We start from the raw sequence: 20,786 nt of genomic DNA on the forward strand, positions 1-20,786 counted from the left end.
ACCATCAATTTGGCCATTGTTAAAGGAAATTCAAAGATTTTCACAAAATTAAGAAAAAGTTAAGCTTTTCATCATTTGGCAAAAGACGGAAGCAATGCAGAAAAAGATCTGACTATTGTTATTGGTATGGTCGAAAGAGAACGGTAGGCTTGTGAAAAACGTCTGCTTTCTATCTCTTGGTGTCCTGATTTCAATTCCAACATACTCAAAGGTATCTAAGTATTATCTGTTCCAGAAAAATAGTAGGCACTCCAAAGCCTGAGAGATATGATAGAAACTGTAAGCTGGAAGAACTAATTGATGATTTCTGAATTAACACTAAAAAAAAAAACAAAAAACAAAAAAACAAAAAAACAAAAAAACAGCACAAAATAGAGAATGGGAAACTAAGTCACAGGCATTGATGTAATGAATGACAGGAGAGTAGCAAAATATTGGAATAGATTATATAATAAAAGATCTCTGAGTTCTTACAATGGATTATAATGGTGAAATTGGTTAACTTGTAATGGTTAAAAATTATATTGATCCACTCTAAGAATTGATACAAAATTAACACAATATTTAAAGGAGAAAATGAAGACCATAGTGTATGTGGACTTCAGTAGCCATTTCAAAACATCTTTTTTTTTTCATAGAGAAATGGAAAAAAAATATGTGTTCGCTGATGGTAAAGTTGGCAGAAGCACATGCATTTTGAGTATATATCTCTTAAGTTCTTGACTCTTAAATAAAATAATTTTATGGTCTTGTGGTAAAGGATAAATGCTGAAGAACATCTTAAATTCCTGGAAAGTTAGAATGGTTAGAAAAAGGGGTTACCTGGTTGGTTCAGTCAGGTAAGAGTCCGACTCTGGATTTCGGTTCGGGTTATGATCTCACCTTTTATGGGACTAGCCCTACATTGGGTTCTGTACTTTCAGCTCAGAACCTGCCTGGGATTCTCTCTCTCCCTCTCTCTGGCCCGCCCCTGCTCACACTCTCTTTTTCAAAATAAATAGAGATTACAAAATAGAATAGTTAGAAAAGGTTTTGTCATCAAACATTAAATCATATCTCAAAGCACTTTTAACAAAAACAATGCAATGTTTTACTAATAATAGAAAATAGTTTACAGAAACAGAATGAGGATTCCAAAATTAGATTCTAGTATGTACAGAAATTTAATATATGACAGAGTGGTATGTCATTTCTATGGGATATGTACTTTGCTGAAAAAATGGGCTATGCATCTGGAAACAAAATTTGTAAATTTGCCTCATACTCTAGAGAAAGATCAGTGCAAACTGCATGAAAGGTAAAATATTTAGAAATAATCAAGAGTAATGAATAAATGTTAGTAGGGTAAACGCATACACAAAGGGAGATTTAGAAATAAGAAAGCGAGAAGCAATAAAATATATAATATTTACTATCCAAAGTTTTATACTTTTAAATTTAAAACAGTGTCATTATACAGCTTCAAAACAAAGCAATTGGCAAGTGTTTAACAGAGATAAAATTTTGATACTAACATTGTTTAAACACCTGCTACTAATTAAGAAAAAAAGATACAGAGTGATAAAAAAAAATTGGCAAAGAATTTGAATTCATGAAAGGGGATATCCAAAGAGAATCCCAAAGCTGCCAATAGACTGAAGGAAAGATACTCAATTTTAGAGGTTGTCAAAAAAATTGAATAAAAATAACAATAAAAAAGATTTCTTCTCATTAGGGAAAACTGAATAAATAATAAAACCTAGTGCTTGTAGGAATATAAGAAATCCAGAATTCTCATACATTGCTGTTACAAATATGCATTAGAAAAGTAGTTTTTAAAAGCAATCTGATACAGCAATTGAACTTAAAATATACACTCTTCAGGCAGAAACTCACTTTATACAGTAAATCTATAAAGATGAAAGCATCACTATATACCATTATAGAGTTATTATTTTGGTATCTTTTATAGTAGCAGAAATCTGGGAACTTCTAGAATATCCACCAACAGGAAATGGTTAGGTAAAAAATGGTGCATTTTAATGGAGAATATTATGCAGCTCTTAAAAATAAGTCACATATATGTAAATATATTTTTAATTTCTATATATTAAATATATGTATAAAAATAGTGTGTATATACATGTGTATATACATACACTATATATATTTAAATTTTGTATACACGGTGTATATACACATACCAGTAGGCTTGGAGGCATTTTCATAATATTTTGTTAGGTGAGAAATATAACATGAGAGAAAATAATACAGAATGTTACCATATTTACTCCCCAATTCATATATATATATAAGACAGAGAGACAGAGAGAGAAATCTTGACATCAGTTACCAAAGCTGTAATGGCTTCGGTAGAGAGTATCAAAGATTAGGAAGCAAAAAGAGACCACACAATAATAGATTCCCACATCATTATGATGCTTGAATACATGTTAAACATGCAAAAAAAAAATTTGTGAAAACCTTGTAAATAAATAAAAATAAATGTGTGCATGATAAAGACTAAAAATTGACATTGACAAATAAAATGGTTATCTACAAGATGTGGATTTTCCCCTATAGGCCCTGAAGAGCATGCCCAAATACTGGCAACACCTGGATTTCTGCTCGGCGATACTCCATACCTATGAGAGAATAAATTTCTGTCCTTTTAACCCAGCAAGTTTGTATTGATTGGTTACAGCAGCCACAAAAACCACATAGGCAATAAATTGGAAATAGCTTTGACTCAGAGATACAAACAAGCCTGAAGGAATGGGTCCCATGGAAGACAGCCAACACAAAATTATAACTAAGAGAATATCAAATTTAAGCACTGGACATAACAGTATACAAACAGGACAGATCCCATTCTGTAGCAATACTAAGATATCTTCCTGATGCTCGAATTTTGGGAAAGATGGGGACATTTTCAGTTGTGGGTGCCATTTGAAGTAATAATCTTGCCTGTTGCTAATGTGTGGGTGCAGGAACAATGGGGAAAGTGATTTAGCAAATGCTTATGAGGTACAGAATCCATTTGTCTAGACTGGAATTTAGAAGTGATTCTGATTCCCGATATCATAATTGTGAAAACAGAAAATCACAACATAGGCATCTTCATAAAGACATATGTATTGAGTACTGACACCAAAATTGCATGTTTTAAGGTACCAGACTGCCCAGCCAAAGAATGCCAGCTACTCATGAGTCTAAGGATATTAGTTTCTTTCCAAACTGAAGACTCCTGGACTACAACCGATAGAACTTGGAGAAGGCAATGAGACTATGACACTACGATTTCTCATCTGACAAAAATCTATTAATGCAGTCAAGATACATGGGGATTTTTCAGCCCATGTCTTACCTCGTTGAATTATCTTCAGCTGAATTTTTCACATCAACTAATATCAATGTGTGCCTCAATCACACATTGAATTTTTGATACTCCAAGGTATACAATTATATCATTACATTGATAGTCATTTTTAAAAATTAAGTCATAGCCATTTTATTGAGTAAAAAAAATGTCAAAATATAAATAGAAGAAAAAAATTTAAAAAGCAGGTGATCATCAAATATTCAAGTATTTTGATTTTTTAAAGTTTATTTATTTTTGAGAGAGAGAGAGACAGAGAGAGAGAGAGAGAGAGAGAGAGAGAATGAGCGGGGTAGGCACAGGGAGAGAGGGAGACAGAATCTGAAGCAGTCTCCAGTCTCTGAGCTGTCAGCACAGAGTCTGATGTGGGGCTTCAACTCACAAACCCACAAGATCATGACCTGAGCCCAAGTCAGACGCTTACGGATTGAGCCACCAAGGTGGCCTTCAATGTATTTTAAAATGGTAGTTATTAGGTAAAACGTGAATGTGAATTTACACCCAGATTTGTAATCTTAAATAATCATGAATTAAGAATTACATATTATGCCATACCTGGCTTTTACCAAAAAACAAATAATCAATCACGAAATGGGCAGAAGACATGAACAGACATTTTACCAAAGAAGACATCCAGATGGCTAACAGACACATGAAAAGATGCTCAACATCACTCATCATCAGGAAAATACAAATCAAAACCATGATGAGATATCACTTCCCACCTGTCAGAATAAAATTAACAACACAGGAAACAATAGATATTGGTAAGGATGTGGAAAAAGGGGAACCCTCTTACACTGCTGGTAGGAATGCAAACTGGTGCAGCCACTGTGGAAAACAGTACAGATGTTCTTCAAAAAGTTAAAAATAGAACTGCCCTAGGATCCAGCAATTGCATTACTAGGTATTTACTCAAAGGATACAAATATACTGATTTTTTAAAATTCTTTAAATGTTTATTTATCTTTGAGAGAGATGGAGAGACAGAGTGCAAACAGGGGAGAGGCAGAGAGAGACACACACACACAGAATCTCTGAGCTGTCAGCACAGAACTTGATGCAGGGCTGGAACTCACAAACCGCCAGATCATGACCTGAGCTGAAGTCTGACCCTCAACCGACTGAGCCACCCAGAAAGAAGAATATGCACCCTGATGTTGATAGCAACATTACAACAATAGCCAAATTTTGAAAACAGCCCGAATATCCATCGACATATGAATAGATAAAGAAGATGTGGTATATATATTTACATACACACACCCACACAATGGAATATTGCTCAGCAATCCAAAAGAATGAAATCTTGCCATTTACGTGGATATATCTGATAATCATTTTTGCTTTTCAAATATAATTTTGGCTTTCCATCTTCCATGGACATCATCAAATTGTACTTCACTTCGCTTTTGAAGTTTGGTGTGACCATGGGATTTGCACTGGCAAATGAAAGGTCAGCAGAGGTGACTGGCATATTTCCCAAATGGAAACTTGAGGAGCCACTGTTGAATTGCCATTAATTTAATTTTCCTGCCTAGGAAATCATGGATACATGGTGGTGGGAACCAGGAGACTTGGTCCTTCAGGAAGACAGAGGTAGAGCAATGCTCCCTCCCACTCCGCAGCCCCTCCCCCAACCAGCTGCCCAATCTTATCTGATGGAAGTGTGTGAGCAAGAAAATGGGTATATGTATATACCCACTTATTTATTTTTTACTATTGAGATACAGAGAGAGACAGAGCATGAACATGGGAAGGGCAGAGAGAGGAGGAGACGCAGAATACAAAGCAGGCTCCAGGCTCTGAGCTGTCAGCAGAGAACCCGACGCGGGGCTCGAACTCACAAACCGTGAGATCATGACCTGAGTTGAAGTCAGACACTTAACCGACTGAGCCACCCCTAGAAAATGGCACCCCTAGAAAATGGATATTTTTTAATCCAGTGAGATGCAGAGTTTATTTATTATAGTATAATAACCTCACAAATGCTTGAATAATTCAAACTTAAACATTTTCATTTGTGGTTTTAGGCTACGATTAGAGATTAATGCAAAATTTAAATTTATAATCATGTAATTATTTATTTAACATTCAGGGATAATACCGTATTTTATACGCACATTTGTCTGATTTCAATCACAACCTATTTAACAGTATCATGGTTTATATTGCAAAATAGGTATGCCATATGATTATATCGTCAATATACTTTTTATAGAGTCTTCAAAAAGTAAAGGAAAAACTTTGGAAATCCCTTATGAAATCAGTAGCCTCATACATTTTAAAACAACTCATATCTATTCATTTCCTTTAATGAAAACAAAATATTAACTTCACTCCAAGTAGCTTGCTTTTAGTTGGAGACAAAGGTTTTGTAAAACTCCTTTTTACTCTATAAGTCATATCATACTAAAAGAATATCAAAGTAAATAATCTCATTCTCAAATCTTTCTCTGTCTTTCTGTCTCTGTTTCTCTTTTCATACACACACAAAACACACACATACATAAATGGACATTCATACGTTGATACAGATCAGTTCCTATATCTGATCTCAAAATAGTGGAGTTACAGGAGAAAACCATTTCAATCTTGTTCACTATTTGAATCAATATATTGCCCAGGACCTAAAACAGGAGGGAAGGAATGTAGCAAAAGGGGGGAGGGAGAGAAAGAAGGGAAAGATGATGGGAGGCAGGAAGACCTAGTTGAATTCAACAGGTCAGATCTCAGAAAAAAGCAGGGTCAGAAGAAGTTGGGTTCAGGGTGTTCAGGACTGCATTTAACACACACACACACACACACACACACACACACACACACACACACACACATTTTTCAAGGTATTTTACTACTTTCTTTGAGATCATTCAACTGTAGTTAGATCCGAATTGCAAAGCCTTTTAAATGACTTTAAAGTCTCAGGACTAGCGTTTCTGGGAACGTGCTTCAGAGTGGTAAATTGGATTTTACAAACAATTTAATCCTTCTTGGTTCAGTCACATTCACACAAGTTTCGAGTGAAGTGAAATTAGCAAAAGGTCACCCTCTCGATTTTCACCCATGCATAAGTTTAAGTAATGAATGAAAAGGAAACCAAATAAAGGATGTAGGTTATATATCAAAAATCTTGCACAATTCTTGGATTCTATAATCATTTGGCTTTGTTTTTAAACTTGCTTTTGTTTTTAATTTACCAATAAACTTGTTAATATTTTCTGCTTCTGGTTATAGTAGCATAAATAATATAAATAATATACATTGGATAATTAAATAGTAACATAAGACATGTACACTAATAAATAATTACTGGAAGAAATATATATAATTACTTGAAGAAATAAGTATCTAACAATTTAATGGAATCAAATATAATTTTGCTTTAGTGCTATTTTAAAGATATTATGGAATAAATTTTCATTTGTAATTCAAAAGGAAATTACGGCATAAAAACATAAATGAAATACTAACATTAAAAAAGTTACTAATGTGGAACAAAGCCTTAATGTACTAAATATACTAAACTGCCAGATGGGAACCACTGAGTAAAACCAATTGCTGTGGTTGTACAAATAGCTAAATATTAAAGAATTTTAGCTGTTATAATAATGTATAGGGTTTTTCCAAACAAAATGAAAAATGTTCTTTTTTGAAATACCAAAAGACAGTATTATATCTATTTGTAGAGTGAATTTCTGTTTCTCATAAAATGAAGCTCACTTCAAATTTTGTCACAGAGTATATACTTAAATCATGTATGTCATAGATTATGTACTTAAAATTATTTTAGGTCATGCCTGAATACAAATGAAATTATATGCATTTTAAAAAATTCTGGGTACCTGGGTGACACAGTTAGTTAAGCGGCTGACCTTTGGTTTCAGCTCAGGTCATGATCTCACGGTTTGTGAGTTGGAGCCCCTGTGTTGGACTCTGTGCTGATAGCCCTGAGCCTCTTGGGATTGTCTCTCTCCATTTCTCTCTTTGCCCCTAACCTGGCTCGTGCTTTCTCTATCTCTCTCTCTCCACAATAAGTAAATAAACATTAAAAAAATCTATTCTCATAAAAGCCAATAATCACACGTAAACCTAAATTTAATATGCTAACCTTTATGAAACAAATTTTGTATTCATCACAGAGACATGGTGATGAATTTACTAAATTTTACCAAAGACAGGCTGGTATTTATGCAGTTTTTCAATATGTTTTCCATGTAAACTTATATAGTAGCACTGTTTCAAAAACCTTGCACGGAGGGCTTTCTTATCCTTAGAAGTTCATAGTAGTTTGTTTTTTGTATATGCTGCAAAATGTCAGTGTTACAAATCTTCTTTGGTTAGTTTATGTTTTGTGGTTATGTTTTGCATTCATCTGGCTGATATGAAAATTTTTATTCCTCCTTTTTAAAAACCTTCTTTCCAATATAATTTTGTATGTGCTTAACATATCATTGTGTATGTTTTTATTTTTTTTAATTTTCTGAATTGATTTGTTTTAGGCACATCCCTTATGTAAGACACAAATTTCAGATTTGTCCTATTATTAAGTCTGAACTGAAATTTAATGGGTGAATTAAACACCTTTAAATTTATTGAGATGACAAGATGTTTCGTCTTAGTTCTTTTTAAACTTTTATGCTGTCTTCTTTTTTTAATGTTGTTTAACTTTCAGTTTGTGACATGTTTTCTAGTAATTAATTTTCTAGGTTGTCTTTATAAAATGCTTTTATTCATTAGGGTTAAGTTCTGTATATTACTTCCCTAATATGAGCGAAGAACAAATATTTCCTCCAACTATGTATCATCATTTTTGCCTTTACAATATTTAATATTTTGAGAATTATATTACTTGATTTTCAAAAGGAGAAAGTACTCTTTGATTCCAAGCTACTACAGATCCACCAATCAATGCACATTAATTTTCTACTTTCTCTCGTATTTGTATTAATTGCATAGTTTCTATTGATTCAATGTATACACTGAATCTTCTATACTGCTAATTCAAGAACATATTTGTTTTAGTCTTATTTCTGAAGATAAATGTATTTAGTATTTCCACCAATATTCTTCATGAAAACAAAAATGAAAGTTATTTTGAAAAACTTATCCAATCAAATTCAATATCATATAAAAATGATAATATGTCATGGGGTGCCTGGGTTGCTTAGTCGGTTAAGGGTCTGACTTCGGCTCAGGTCATGGGCTCAGGTCATGATCTCATGGCTTGTGAGTTCGAGCCCCACATCGGGCTCTGTGCTGACAGCTCAGAGCCTGAAGTCTGCTTCAGAGTCTGTGTCTCCCTCTCTCTCTGCCCCTCCCCTGCTTGAGCTGTGTTTCTCTCTCTCTTATATATAAACATTAAAAATTTTTTTTAAATGATAATATGTCATGACTGAATGCAGTTTATTATGAGAATGCAAGATTGATATAATACCTTAAAATTAATCAGTGCAATTCACCACTTTAAACAACTTATCAAAAACCTACGTGGTTACTCAATGCAGAAAGTTATTTGAGAAAAAAAATGCAACATTCATTCTTTATTTAAAAAAAATCAGGGGCGCCTGGGTGGCTCAGCTGGTTAAGTATCCGACTTCAGTTCAGGTCATGATCTCATGGTCCGTGAGTTTAAGCCCCAGGGTGGGCTCTGTTCTGACGGCTCAGAGCCTGGAGCCAGCTTCATATTCTGTCTCCCTCTCTCTCTGCCCCTCCTTCACTCACGCTCTGTCTCTCTCTGTCTCTCAAAAAATGAATAAACATTAATTTTTTTTAAATCAGCAAATGAAAAATAGAAAGAAACTTCCTCAGCCTGATTAAAGTTATCTAAAAAAATCTACAGATAATATCATATTTTATGGTGAAAGAGTGAAGGTTTTGTATTTTCCCCCATGCTGAGGGATAAAAGACAAGAAGGTCTTTTTTACCACTTCTAATTAACATTACACTGGATATTCTAGCCAGGGCAATAAGCCATAAAAAAGAAATAAAAGGAAACCATAATGGAAGTAAAGTAGCAAAACTGTCTTTACTCACTGATAACATAAGCATTGTTTTAGGAAATCCAATAGTATTTACAAAAAAATACTGGCAGTGATAAGTAAATGTACAAGGTTGTTGGGTAAAATATCAAAGTGCAAAAATCAACTATATTATAAATACTAGCAAGAACGCATTTTAAATATTAGACAACATATTTTACAATAGGAACAACAGTTTTAAATACTTGGGAGAAATTCTGTCAAAATAAGGGGGAAAACTGTATATTGAAAATTATACATTACTTGGCAAAGATATCAGTGATATAAAAAAAGGTGAAGAGATATATTGAGGAGATCTTAATACTGTTAAGATGTTAATACTTAATACTTAATACTGTTAAGATGTTAATTCTCCCCTAATTAATCTTTAGATTAAACTCAATGCCATACAAAAATACCATATTTTTATCTATTTGTGTGTGTGTGTGGTGCGGGGGGATTAAATTGACAAACTGATTCTAAAATCTGTATGGGCTATAAAGGACCTATAGTAGCTGAACAATTTTGAAGGAAAAAATAAAGTTGGAGGACCAACATTCTCTGACTGTTTTTTCAATATTTATTTTTTTTTCAGAAACACACACACACACACACACACACACACACACACACAGAATGTGAGTGGGTGAGGGGCAGAGAGAAAGGGAGACACAGAATCTGAAGCAGGCTCCAGGCTTAGAGCTGTCAGTACAGAACCCCACGCGGGGCTCAACTCACAGACCGTGAGATCTAGATCTGAGCCAAAGTTGGACGCTTAACTGACTGAGACAACCAGGTGCCCTTCTGACTCTTTAATATTCTAGGCTTATATTTAAAATGAAGTATTGGTATAAAGATACACTGAGTAAGGAAACAGAATGGAGAACCCCAAAAGAAGTTCCCCACATATATAGACAACTGATTTTTGATAAACGTGCTAAGTCAATTCTGTGTGGAAAGGATAGTCATTTCAACAACTAGCGATGGAACAATGATCTGTCCATATGCCATATTGAAAACTCCAATCCAGAGACTGTGCCATATAAATATTAGCTTAAAATTGGCTATAGATTTAAATGTAAAGCCTAAGATTATATATATGTACACACATATATATGAATAATATATATATGAAATATTATGTATATGGAAAAGATTATATGTAATGTATATGGGGAAGATTATATATATAATATATAAATACATAGATAAATATATATATATGTAAATAAATATATTTCAATATATATATATCCTTGTGTGTGTGTGTGTGTGTGTGTGTGTGTGTGTGTAGGGAAATCTTTGCAGGACTTTATCAACATTAAAAAAAAATAAAACCCATAGTAACTTGAAAAAGAATAGTGGTTGCCTAATGAAATGAGGGTGATGGATACGATAGTTTTCGTGATGATAGTTTCAATGGTGATAATATAGCAAGTTATTGTATTTTAAACTCTAAATATATGTATGTCAGTTATGTCTCAGTAATGGTATTTTTAAATGTGAGCATTAAAGACCTCCTCAGACGAAACAAAATTTGGAAAGCCAGGATAATCCATTAGCAGGAGGCCTACTCTGAACTACAAAAAATATTATTAATAGTTCTTCAGGAAGAAGGAATATGATACCAAATGGAAATGTGAACTATGCTAAAGTTAACAGCCTTAAGAATGGTAAAAAAAGATAAACATAGAACATATATTTGCTTATTTTAAGTCTATGAAATTAACTGTCTCAGTTAAAAGAAATAATGTATTGTGGACATAAGACAGAAATAGAAATAAATATAAATAAAATTGCAAATATTAGAAAGAAGAAAATGGAAGTCTGCAATTGTAAGCTCCTTAAACTAAATAGGAGGTGTAATATTGTTTGAACTCAGCTGAGACAAATACAGGAGATCAGAATCTGCAGAAACAGGAACATTTAGAAGAAATACGACAATAGAAGAGAAAAATCAGGTGTGGTATGAAATCACCAAAACAAAAACCATGGAGACAGAATAGTAAAAAAAAGAAGCATGTGAAATGTTGCAGAGAATGTAATTAATATGAGAAATGCAAGTTGCATTAAAAGTAAGCAACGAAGAAGTTATTGGTGATCTAGGTTAGAGTTCCTTCATGCAGCAGTGGAGATAATCTTCAGATTGGAGTGATATAAGGAAGAAACGCGTGGTGAACACCTGCTATCCTTTCAAGAAACTTGGCATTGGGGCGCCTGGGTGGCTCAGTCAGTTAAGCATCCGACTTCAGCTCAGGTCACGATCTCGCGATCTCGCGGTCCGTGAGTTGAGCCCTGCGTCGGGCTCTGGGCTGATGGCTCAGAGCCTGGAGCCTGCTTCCGATTCTGTGTCTCCCTCTCTCTCTGCTCCTCCCCCGTTCATGCTCTGTCTCTCTCTCTGTCTCAAAAATAAATAAACGTTAAAAAAAATTAAAAAAAAAAAAGAAACTTGGCATTGAAGGAGAGAAAGGGGATCATAGTGAGATGCATTGGAATCAAGTAAAGTTTATTTTGATAAGATAGAAGAGAGCCAGAATGATGGAATTCTAGGAAATAAGGGGGTGAGTCATAAGGAAGTAGAGCAGATGGTGTTTCGAGAAGAAGTTGATTAGCCTAAATCCAAGATAGGACTATTTCCATAAGCCAAGAAGTAGGCAAGGCTGGATGTTGATAAAAATATAAAGTGGGGGCAGGGGGTCTTGGTGATGAGAAGATCACTGTTATTGGTAAAGTGACAGATGGAAGTAAAGGAACAGAATCCACCCCCAAGGAGAATTAAAGGTGTCAGAGTTGATAATGCGAGAATTTCATACATTCATTGGTAAGATGTACCATGGAAGAGTGAGGGAAGTCGGTATACAGATGAGAAGAGTCATTTGAGAGCAAGGCAGATTGAATAAAACATCCTGCATAAGATGAATAAATGTATGAATCCAAAGTATTATTCAAATATAAATAATATATATTTTATTCTCGCCTCAAATTATTTATCTCATTAGCCATAACCAGCCATGAGAAGCCATAGAAGTAGATTTCAAGGCTGCAAATAATGTCAGTTTCAATTTTAAACTCAAATTTTCCATCCTGAGCATTTTGCTTAATTTGTTACAACTAATGTTATTTTGGCATTTTGCAGTGTATAGATAAGTTCGTAACTTAAAAAATGAATCATTTTCTAGGAAAAAGCAAACAAGCTAATGAACTTAAGCAATGGATACCCCACAGAACTTATACCCCACAGAACTTAAGCAACGGCTACCCTTTATGGCAACAATCGGTACCTCATTTTGGTATTCTCTTATAAACTGTAAGGAAGAATTAAGGGAAGATATTGAACTCCCAGCTCTTCTAATTATTATCATTGTTATCAACAAATTATTTAAGCACTTTTCACTTTTCTAACCTATAAAATAACATCTATTTGGCAAAGCCACTGTAAAAAAATGAAAAGTGGAATAACTCATGTAGGACTCTTGGCAAAGAGTGGATCCTGAGTAAAGGTTAATCTCCATCTCATTCCTTTATAGAAATAAATTGGGTTAAATTGTTCCTTTTTTTCAGAAACTGTCTAGTTCTAATGTTTTATTAGTGAAGATAATAACAGAGAAGACAGAAAGAAAGGGAGGATATTAGATAATAAATGAATCCCTGATTTCCCTCTGCAATGTTTGCCCAAGTATAATTCCCTAAAGCAATGTAATCAAAGAAATAAAATTAAAAACTTGAAATTTTGGCAATGTTCTTTTGTACATAGAAGTTTCAGGGATAAATCACTAAATGGAAATCATGGTACAGATTTTTTCTTTTCTAAATAAAATAAATCAGAACCATCTCTCCGCATCCAAAAAGTTCCATTTAGGAGGTGTATATATACCATTTAAAAATATTTATTTACTGCTTACATACCACCTTCTAATATCCACTTTATTGAATTGATTAGAGCGATTTAAATGGTCTACTGCTCACTAGGCCAGTGCATTTTCTTAACGTTTATCCTGGGAATCTTGCCTCGGCTTTTGCTCCTGTTAGCACTATCATAAGTGGATTTCATGCTAAGAATGCTGGCACAGAGTGTGATAAGAAGCAAGGCTACTAACACTTGGAGAGACCCAGCATTCCAAAAATCAGCAGAATATCTATGAATACCATGTTTCTTGCATGTGGCGGTACAGAACATAAGAACAACACTTACCAAAACTACTACATCCATGTATCATTTGGGATATCCTATTTAAACCAAATGTTTTCTGAAACAAGTTTCCTCCTAGGTGTTCTTGGCTTATTAAAAGAAGAAAAAAAAAACATTTAAAATGACTTATTTTCTCTTATGTAATTTTCCTCAATCTAACCTTATGCAATGTAGCCATTTATTTACAGAAACTTTAAGGTATGCAAGAGACAAAATCTGGATTTGATTATTGATTTTACCATTAAACAACTGTACAATGTAGATATCACTTAACCCCAAGTGTCAGTTCACCTAATCATAAAATGAAAATGTGTAATGATCAATGTTGTTATAACTATTAAATATGAAAGTGTTAAAGAAACCCTTATAAATTATGAGTCTATTTATAGATATTGCCAATAGCAATGTTAAACATGAAGCAATAATGTATTTGCTAACATGAACTTCTAATAACTATGACGTCAGTTTCTAAAGCAAAATCTTGGCATTCGGTCCAGTCATGGTTGAACAATTAACAGCAAGTAATAAATCTAGTCAAAGACTTGGGATGCAAAATATATATCAAACCAAAGTAGCATAGACTGAACATAGGTTAAGAGGAAGTACAAGGCATGAAGGGACAAAGTTGTTAGAACCAGGAACCAAAGTGAGAATGTGACCAGGAACAAAACTGAAAATGTGAAGAGCTGTCCTCCTCTGATAAATGTTGAGTTTCTCAATTTATTTGAAAAGGGGAGTAAAGTTAACGGTAAAAGTAGGACATAAGTGTGTTTCAGCTGTGTGAAAATAGAAAATCTGTAAAAATAGATATTCAAGGAAATAGGTTAATATAGTATGTTCTTAGTATTAGAAATCAATCTGTGTTTATCAAATGCTAATTTTGGTGTTCAGTTGAATAATAGGAGAGAATGACAACACAGGGCATCCTTATTAAGAGATGCTTGAACCTACTATTTTGGATGAACACCGGCCATGTAGTAAGGGTGTGCCCTCCTTGAGAAAGAACTCATGAACACCGATTCATCGGTTGCCAATAAAACAGAAACCACTGAGAGCCGTGTATTCCTGGGTGCAGACCCTGACTACTTTGAGCAGGAATCCAGAGATTCAAAGATTAGAAGACCACGTGGCAAGCAGACAGTCAGATGGCTACCAGAAACCTCCATCTCCTGATTCTCAGCTGTTCATCTTTGTTTCTCTTTCATTCTCTAACATTCTCTGTTAGATTCTCTCATTCTCTCTCCTGGTGGAAGCCAATCATCACGTTGCAGGATAGCCAGCCACTGTCTCATGAAACAGCCCTGTGCAGATGTCCAGGTAACAAGAGACAAAAACTAGCCAACAGTTATGAGAGTGAGTTTAGACGCAGACAATTTCCTTCCAGTTGAGCTTTTAGATATGTCCACAGCCCCTGCCAACAGTATAACCATAAAATCCTAACAGACTTCGAGCCAGGGGGAACCCACTAAGTGACACCTGGATTCCTGTCCCTCAGAAACCGTGGGGTAATAAATGTTTGCTGTCTTAAACCGTTAAATGGCGAGATCACTTTTTTTTAATACAGCAGTAGATAACGAATGCAACCATCAACTGAAACAAATATATTTTTGATGCATCATTCCAGTGTTGTAAAGAAGAAATTCTGCTGATTTTGTTTCTTGCTGTTCTCAGTGTTTACACCCTAGCTCTCTGGAAAATAGCGAGTAGTGATTGTGAGGACTTGGACAATGTAGCCTTGACCTAACATCATTATAGGACCAGGGGCTGTGCATGCAGAAAAGCAGTGAGGCAGAAATAAGCAATCAACCTCCATAGGAGAGGTGGAAGGAAGAGTTTATGCTACCAGAGGATGATGGCACAAATCACTCTCTGAAATCATACCCTGATATGCAAGAAACATTATGCACCTAGTTGCTGATCCTTACAAATTTAGGCTTTAAAATTTTTTTTTTTACTCCTTATTTATTTTTGAGAGAGACGGAGTGTGAGCTGGGGTGGGGGGAGGGAGAGAGAGAGAGGGAGACACAGAATCTGAAGCAGGCTCCAAGCTCTGAGCTGTTAGTATAGAGCCCAATGTGGGGCTTGAACCCACGAACCGCAAGATCATGACCTGAGCCTAAGTCAGATGCTTAACATTCTGAGCCACCCCAGTGCCCCACAAATCTAGGCTTTAAAAGTATTATTAGTCCTAAATACTATTATCCAACAAAATGTAAAACACAATGCTAAAAATTTTTACCCCCCATAAACTTAATTTTGTCTTGGTGACTTAAAAAAAGCTGATTTCAATTTAACTATTTCTTTAAAAAAACCTCTTTTTAGAGTGTTTATTTTTGAGAGACAGAGAGAGACGGAGCACGAGTGGGGGAGATGGGGGAGAGAGAGGGAGACACAGAATCCAAAACAGGCTCCAGGCTCCAAACTGTCTTCACAGAGCCAGACACAGGGCTCCAACTCAGGAACCGCGAGATCATGACTTGAGCCAAAGTCAGACGCTTAACCGACTGAGCCACCTAGCTGCCCCAGCAATGTGACTATTTATTTATTTTTTATTTTTTAATTTTTTTTAACGTGTATTTATTTTTGAGACAGAGAGAGACAGAGCATGAACGGGGGAGGGTCAGGGAGAGGGAGACACAGAATCCGAAACAGGCTCCAGGCTCTGAGCTGTCAGCACAGAGCCCGATGCGGGGCTCGAACTCACGGACCGCGAGATCATGACCTGAGCCGAAGTCGGCCACCCAACCGACTGAGCCACCCAGGCGCCCCGCAATGTGACTATTTAAATGTAATGTTAGTGTCATATAAGCATATCAATCCAAGTGCAAAAAGTGAATTAAGTTAACAATCATTATTTGAACCATACTTCTGATATTAATGTCCTCTTACCACTTACCATTATCTTCAGCTGTGTTTTGAAAAATGTTGCTTTGTATTGTTCCTGTTGAAAAAATAAAACAAAAATAGTATCAAGAAGGAAATTTTTAAAGTCTACACATCTACTGTCACAGAAATACAGAATATCAGGAAAGGAATTTCCGCAGGCCAAGAGTCATGAGATGGTGAGGAATAATTTAGCATATCGCAAATAACTCTGCTGATGGGAACTTCTCAGTAAGTAATCCATTTCATCATTATAATGCTTAGATTTCTCACCATTAGAACAATCTTTTTAATTTTTAGTTGGAAACTGCTTCTGTATAACTCCCTTATTTTTCTCAGGAGAGTCATCCACACTAAGTCTAGTCTCTTTATTCTGGGCTTCAAATACTTTAAGATAACACTTGTTTTGCATATTTTTTCTTCAAGAGAAATTGGAATCCTGGGACCTGAGAGCAATATTGTTTTCCAGATTTAGTGGCCACTGGAGCTTTATCAAAGATTATCATTTTTTTTTAATTCTCACATTATGCTCTTAATAATGATGTGTAAGTTTCAATTAGATATGCTATGTTTCTCAGTGCGTTGTTGGCTCATATTTTTCCCGTCAAGTAAATGTCCCACGTCTGTCTTATATAAATCACTACCGAGATAATTTATTGTGCTCTTGAGCAGGGCGGTTTGTTTAAAAACAAATTAACACATACCCTTAATACATAATACTGCTGTAGAGTCACATCAAAATTAAATTATCTGAGATTACGTTAATCTGTATTCAGTTGATTCCCCATTAAATGTCTTGCAAAGCTTTCAGCCACTGATACTGTCATTCATATTATGGTTTAAAATCTTGGGCCATCTATTTGTCACAGGACATTTCAGAGACTGTTAATGCAAGATGAAACCCTTTTTCTAATGATTTAAGTCTACAACTCATTCAAGTTTGAATTTGCTATCAACTTAATTTACTTTTCAATGTAGAGCCCTTGAAATTACACAAGGTCAAGCTTAGATTCCTGTCCTCAGCTGTACTCCAAAAACATATCAGAGACTCTTTCTTCAGGTAACTGTCTTTGGATCTCTTTGTTCATATGGAAACAAAACCTGAAGTCAAGCGGAATGAAAATAAATAGAGAATCACTAGATAGTGGTCTTGAAAGTGAATTTAGGAAGTTCTAACAGCATATTAAAGAAAGGAAGCCAGCTTGAGGATCAGTGGGATTACTACATAAAGAGGGTGTAAATGAAGTTCTTTTACATAAAAGGAAAATTGCAAAGAGACTAAATAGATTTCTCTCAATTGCCTTGCCTGAAGAAAATGTCAGGGAAATTCTTGCACTTGGGTAATTCCTTGAAATGGGCAATTAGCAATATTATACTGACTGGTGACAAGCCTTTGTCAGTGATTTATATTTTAGCATGGATTAATCATTTATGTACTAAGTATGTCCGAAATGCTCTTACTAATCCGTTAACTCCTTTTTGAGAATGTGTAATTCATATTATCTGATACTAGCTATCAGATTTTACCAGCAGAAGACATTCATTTAGATTGTTTTTATTCCATCTCTGACATGAAATGCCATAGATGATGTGATCTCATTCCAAGATGAAAAGGTATTGCAGGAGAAATGGTGAATGTCATTTCATTTAGAAATTACGAATAAATGTCATCCTTTGTTATGAATCATATGATTATTCCTTGACTCTCCAGTCATGTAATTCATATCCAAGATTGTCATACTTATGAGTAAACAGAAATAAATGTCAAAATCTTATTTCCCAAAATATTCCTTATAGAATCTGTAATTCATTTGTATGCTTTCTAGGAAAATTACATATAAGATTTTCAATAAGAATGATAAGTGTAATAACAGGCACCTGGGTGCCTCAGTTGGTCAAGCGTCCGACTTTCCTTCAGGTCATGATCTCGCAGTTCATGAGTTTGAGCCCCTAGTCCCGCTCTATGCTGACAGCTCAGAGCCTACAGTCTGCTTTGGATTCTGTGTCCCCCTGCCTCTCTATGTCCTTCCCCCACTTCTCTTTCTCTCCCTCTCTCTCACAAATAAATGAACATTAATTTTTTTTTCTTTAAAAAAAAAAGAATGATCACTGTTATTAATGAGCACAAATGTGTGCTGAATACTCTTGTTGAGGGATAATTCTCAGTGGCTCTCTTGCAGTTCTAAAGATCTTGTGAAGCATCATTGACAGTCCATGTTCCAGAATATTTATTTCAAGGATGTTTGTGTGGCAAATAACTTTGGAACATAGATATATTATCTCCTTCTGGAACAAAGGGCATATTTTTGTTTCCAGATCAGGATAATAAAAGTAATGCCTATCTCTTGGGAAATATTGGGCAGGTTTGCATATAGCCCCCTTCTAAATTGGAGTTTCCTAAACTTGGGGTTCTTTGGCCATGACCCTGTCCCATTGTGTGGATAGCATTCAGCTAGGGTATTGAACATTGCCCCAAGTGAACTGAGAGCTCAGGGAAGGTGGGGGGGGGGGGTGATCTGAACATGAAACTCATGCTTTCTGTGAGTAATCATGTTCTTTGTCCCTGACCCAGGTGTCTCTAACACTTTGAAACTGGGAAGGTAACTTGTTACCTTGCAAATAGGATAAAACCTCAAACCCTTCACAGTTTTTGACAACTGCTTCTTGTAAAGACCTGTGCTGTGTAACATTTTCTTTATGTCTCAGTTTATACTTTCTGAACCACATTCTACAATAGGAGGGTCTGGGGTTCAGTGTTTTACTTTTCACCATGATACCAAAGCATTCAGTATTCATGACCAAACTACTGTATTTTATTAAGACCTTAAGCTTTTCATTTTTCTGAAACATGTCATTTTGTTATTTTAAAACTTCATAGTACTTTATAGCTGGAAAAAAAGCTTTACATAAAACATCTAATTTATTCTTTCCCCCAAACCTGAAAAATATTATCACAAACAAGTTTTTATTTTTATTTTTTTAACGTTTATTTATTTTTGAGACAGAGAGAGACAAAGCATGAACCGGGGAGGGTCAGAGAGAGGGAGACACAGAATCTGAAACAGGCTCCAGGCTCTGAGCTGTCAGCACAGAGCCCGACGCGGGGCTCGAACTCAGGGACCGCGAGATCATGACCTGAGCGAAGTCGACCGACTGAGCCACCCAGGCGCTCCCACATAGTTTTTGATAAGAAAACAATGAGACTAAAAAATGTAGAAAGAACTTAGTCAGGGACACAGAGTTAAAAAATGTCATTGTGTGACGCTGTATATCACTTTTTTTTTTTAAAGTTTATAATTGTATTTTTCCATAATACATATCAAGAAATTGGCTAATATATGCTACTATAAATTGATTCATCAGCTCTCACACAACCTACAGGATATTTTGGAATTAATTAGCACTATTATTAGAGGCACAATGCTATTTCTGGAAATACCTGGGGAGTTATGACAGTACACAGATATTATTAAAAAATAAAGAAAATAATTTTCTTTAAACAATAAACAGAGGAAGGATATTATAATATCGTTTTGTATATTTTGATATAAGTGACAGTGAAAATGTTACATCTTAAACTAGTATGATGTAAACAAAATAGTAGATGGGAATAATTTATCCTTAAATGTAAAATTTTAAAAGAAGAAAAGATTGAAGGTAAAAGTTCCGAAAATTAAAAAAAAAATAACCCTTAGAACATAGAAAAAGTAGTAAATTATTAGAGAAGAAATAAAGAAAATCGAAGAAAATAAAATAGGGAGATAAAAGAAAAAGAATAGGGAGAAGGAGGTAGAGGAAGGGAAAGAAAAAACAAGATTGACTCTTTGACAGGATTAATAATATTTTTAAGATCTCAAGACAAATTAAAAAATAAAGTACAGCTAAGAACGATAATTTTGAGAATATAAAATAGGACTGCAGATTGAATAGATATTAAGTAGAAATGCCTATTGAAAATAGATAAATAGGTAATTTCCAATAACGTACACATACACAAAACTTTCTCAGTAACACATAAAACCTGAACTTCCTTATCAATACTAACCAAATTGAATCAGTAGTTTCAATAGTTGTCACTGAAAAATCCATATATTCAGTCAATTTTATGAAATGATCAAGAAAGAAGATAATTCCAAACCCATAACATTATTCTAGTGTGCAGAAAAGAGGAAAAATTTGCCAGCTCACTTTTTGATTCTGGTATGGTCCTTATCTCCTATTCTCTAGATGATTGTTAATGATTCGTAATCACGTTCAAGGTAAGAGAAAGGGGAAGAGGGAAGAATGTGAAGGGATGCCATAAATCGTGGCTATCCCCTCTGATCATAAATTCTAA

The sequence above is a fragment of the Puma concolor genome, chromosome A1 (genome assembly GCF_028749965.1).
Source record: "Puma concolor isolate L17-30 chromosome A1, mPumCon1.1.hap2, whole genome shotgun sequence".
NCBI lineage: Eukaryota > Metazoa > Chordata > Mammalia > Carnivora > Felidae > Puma > Puma concolor.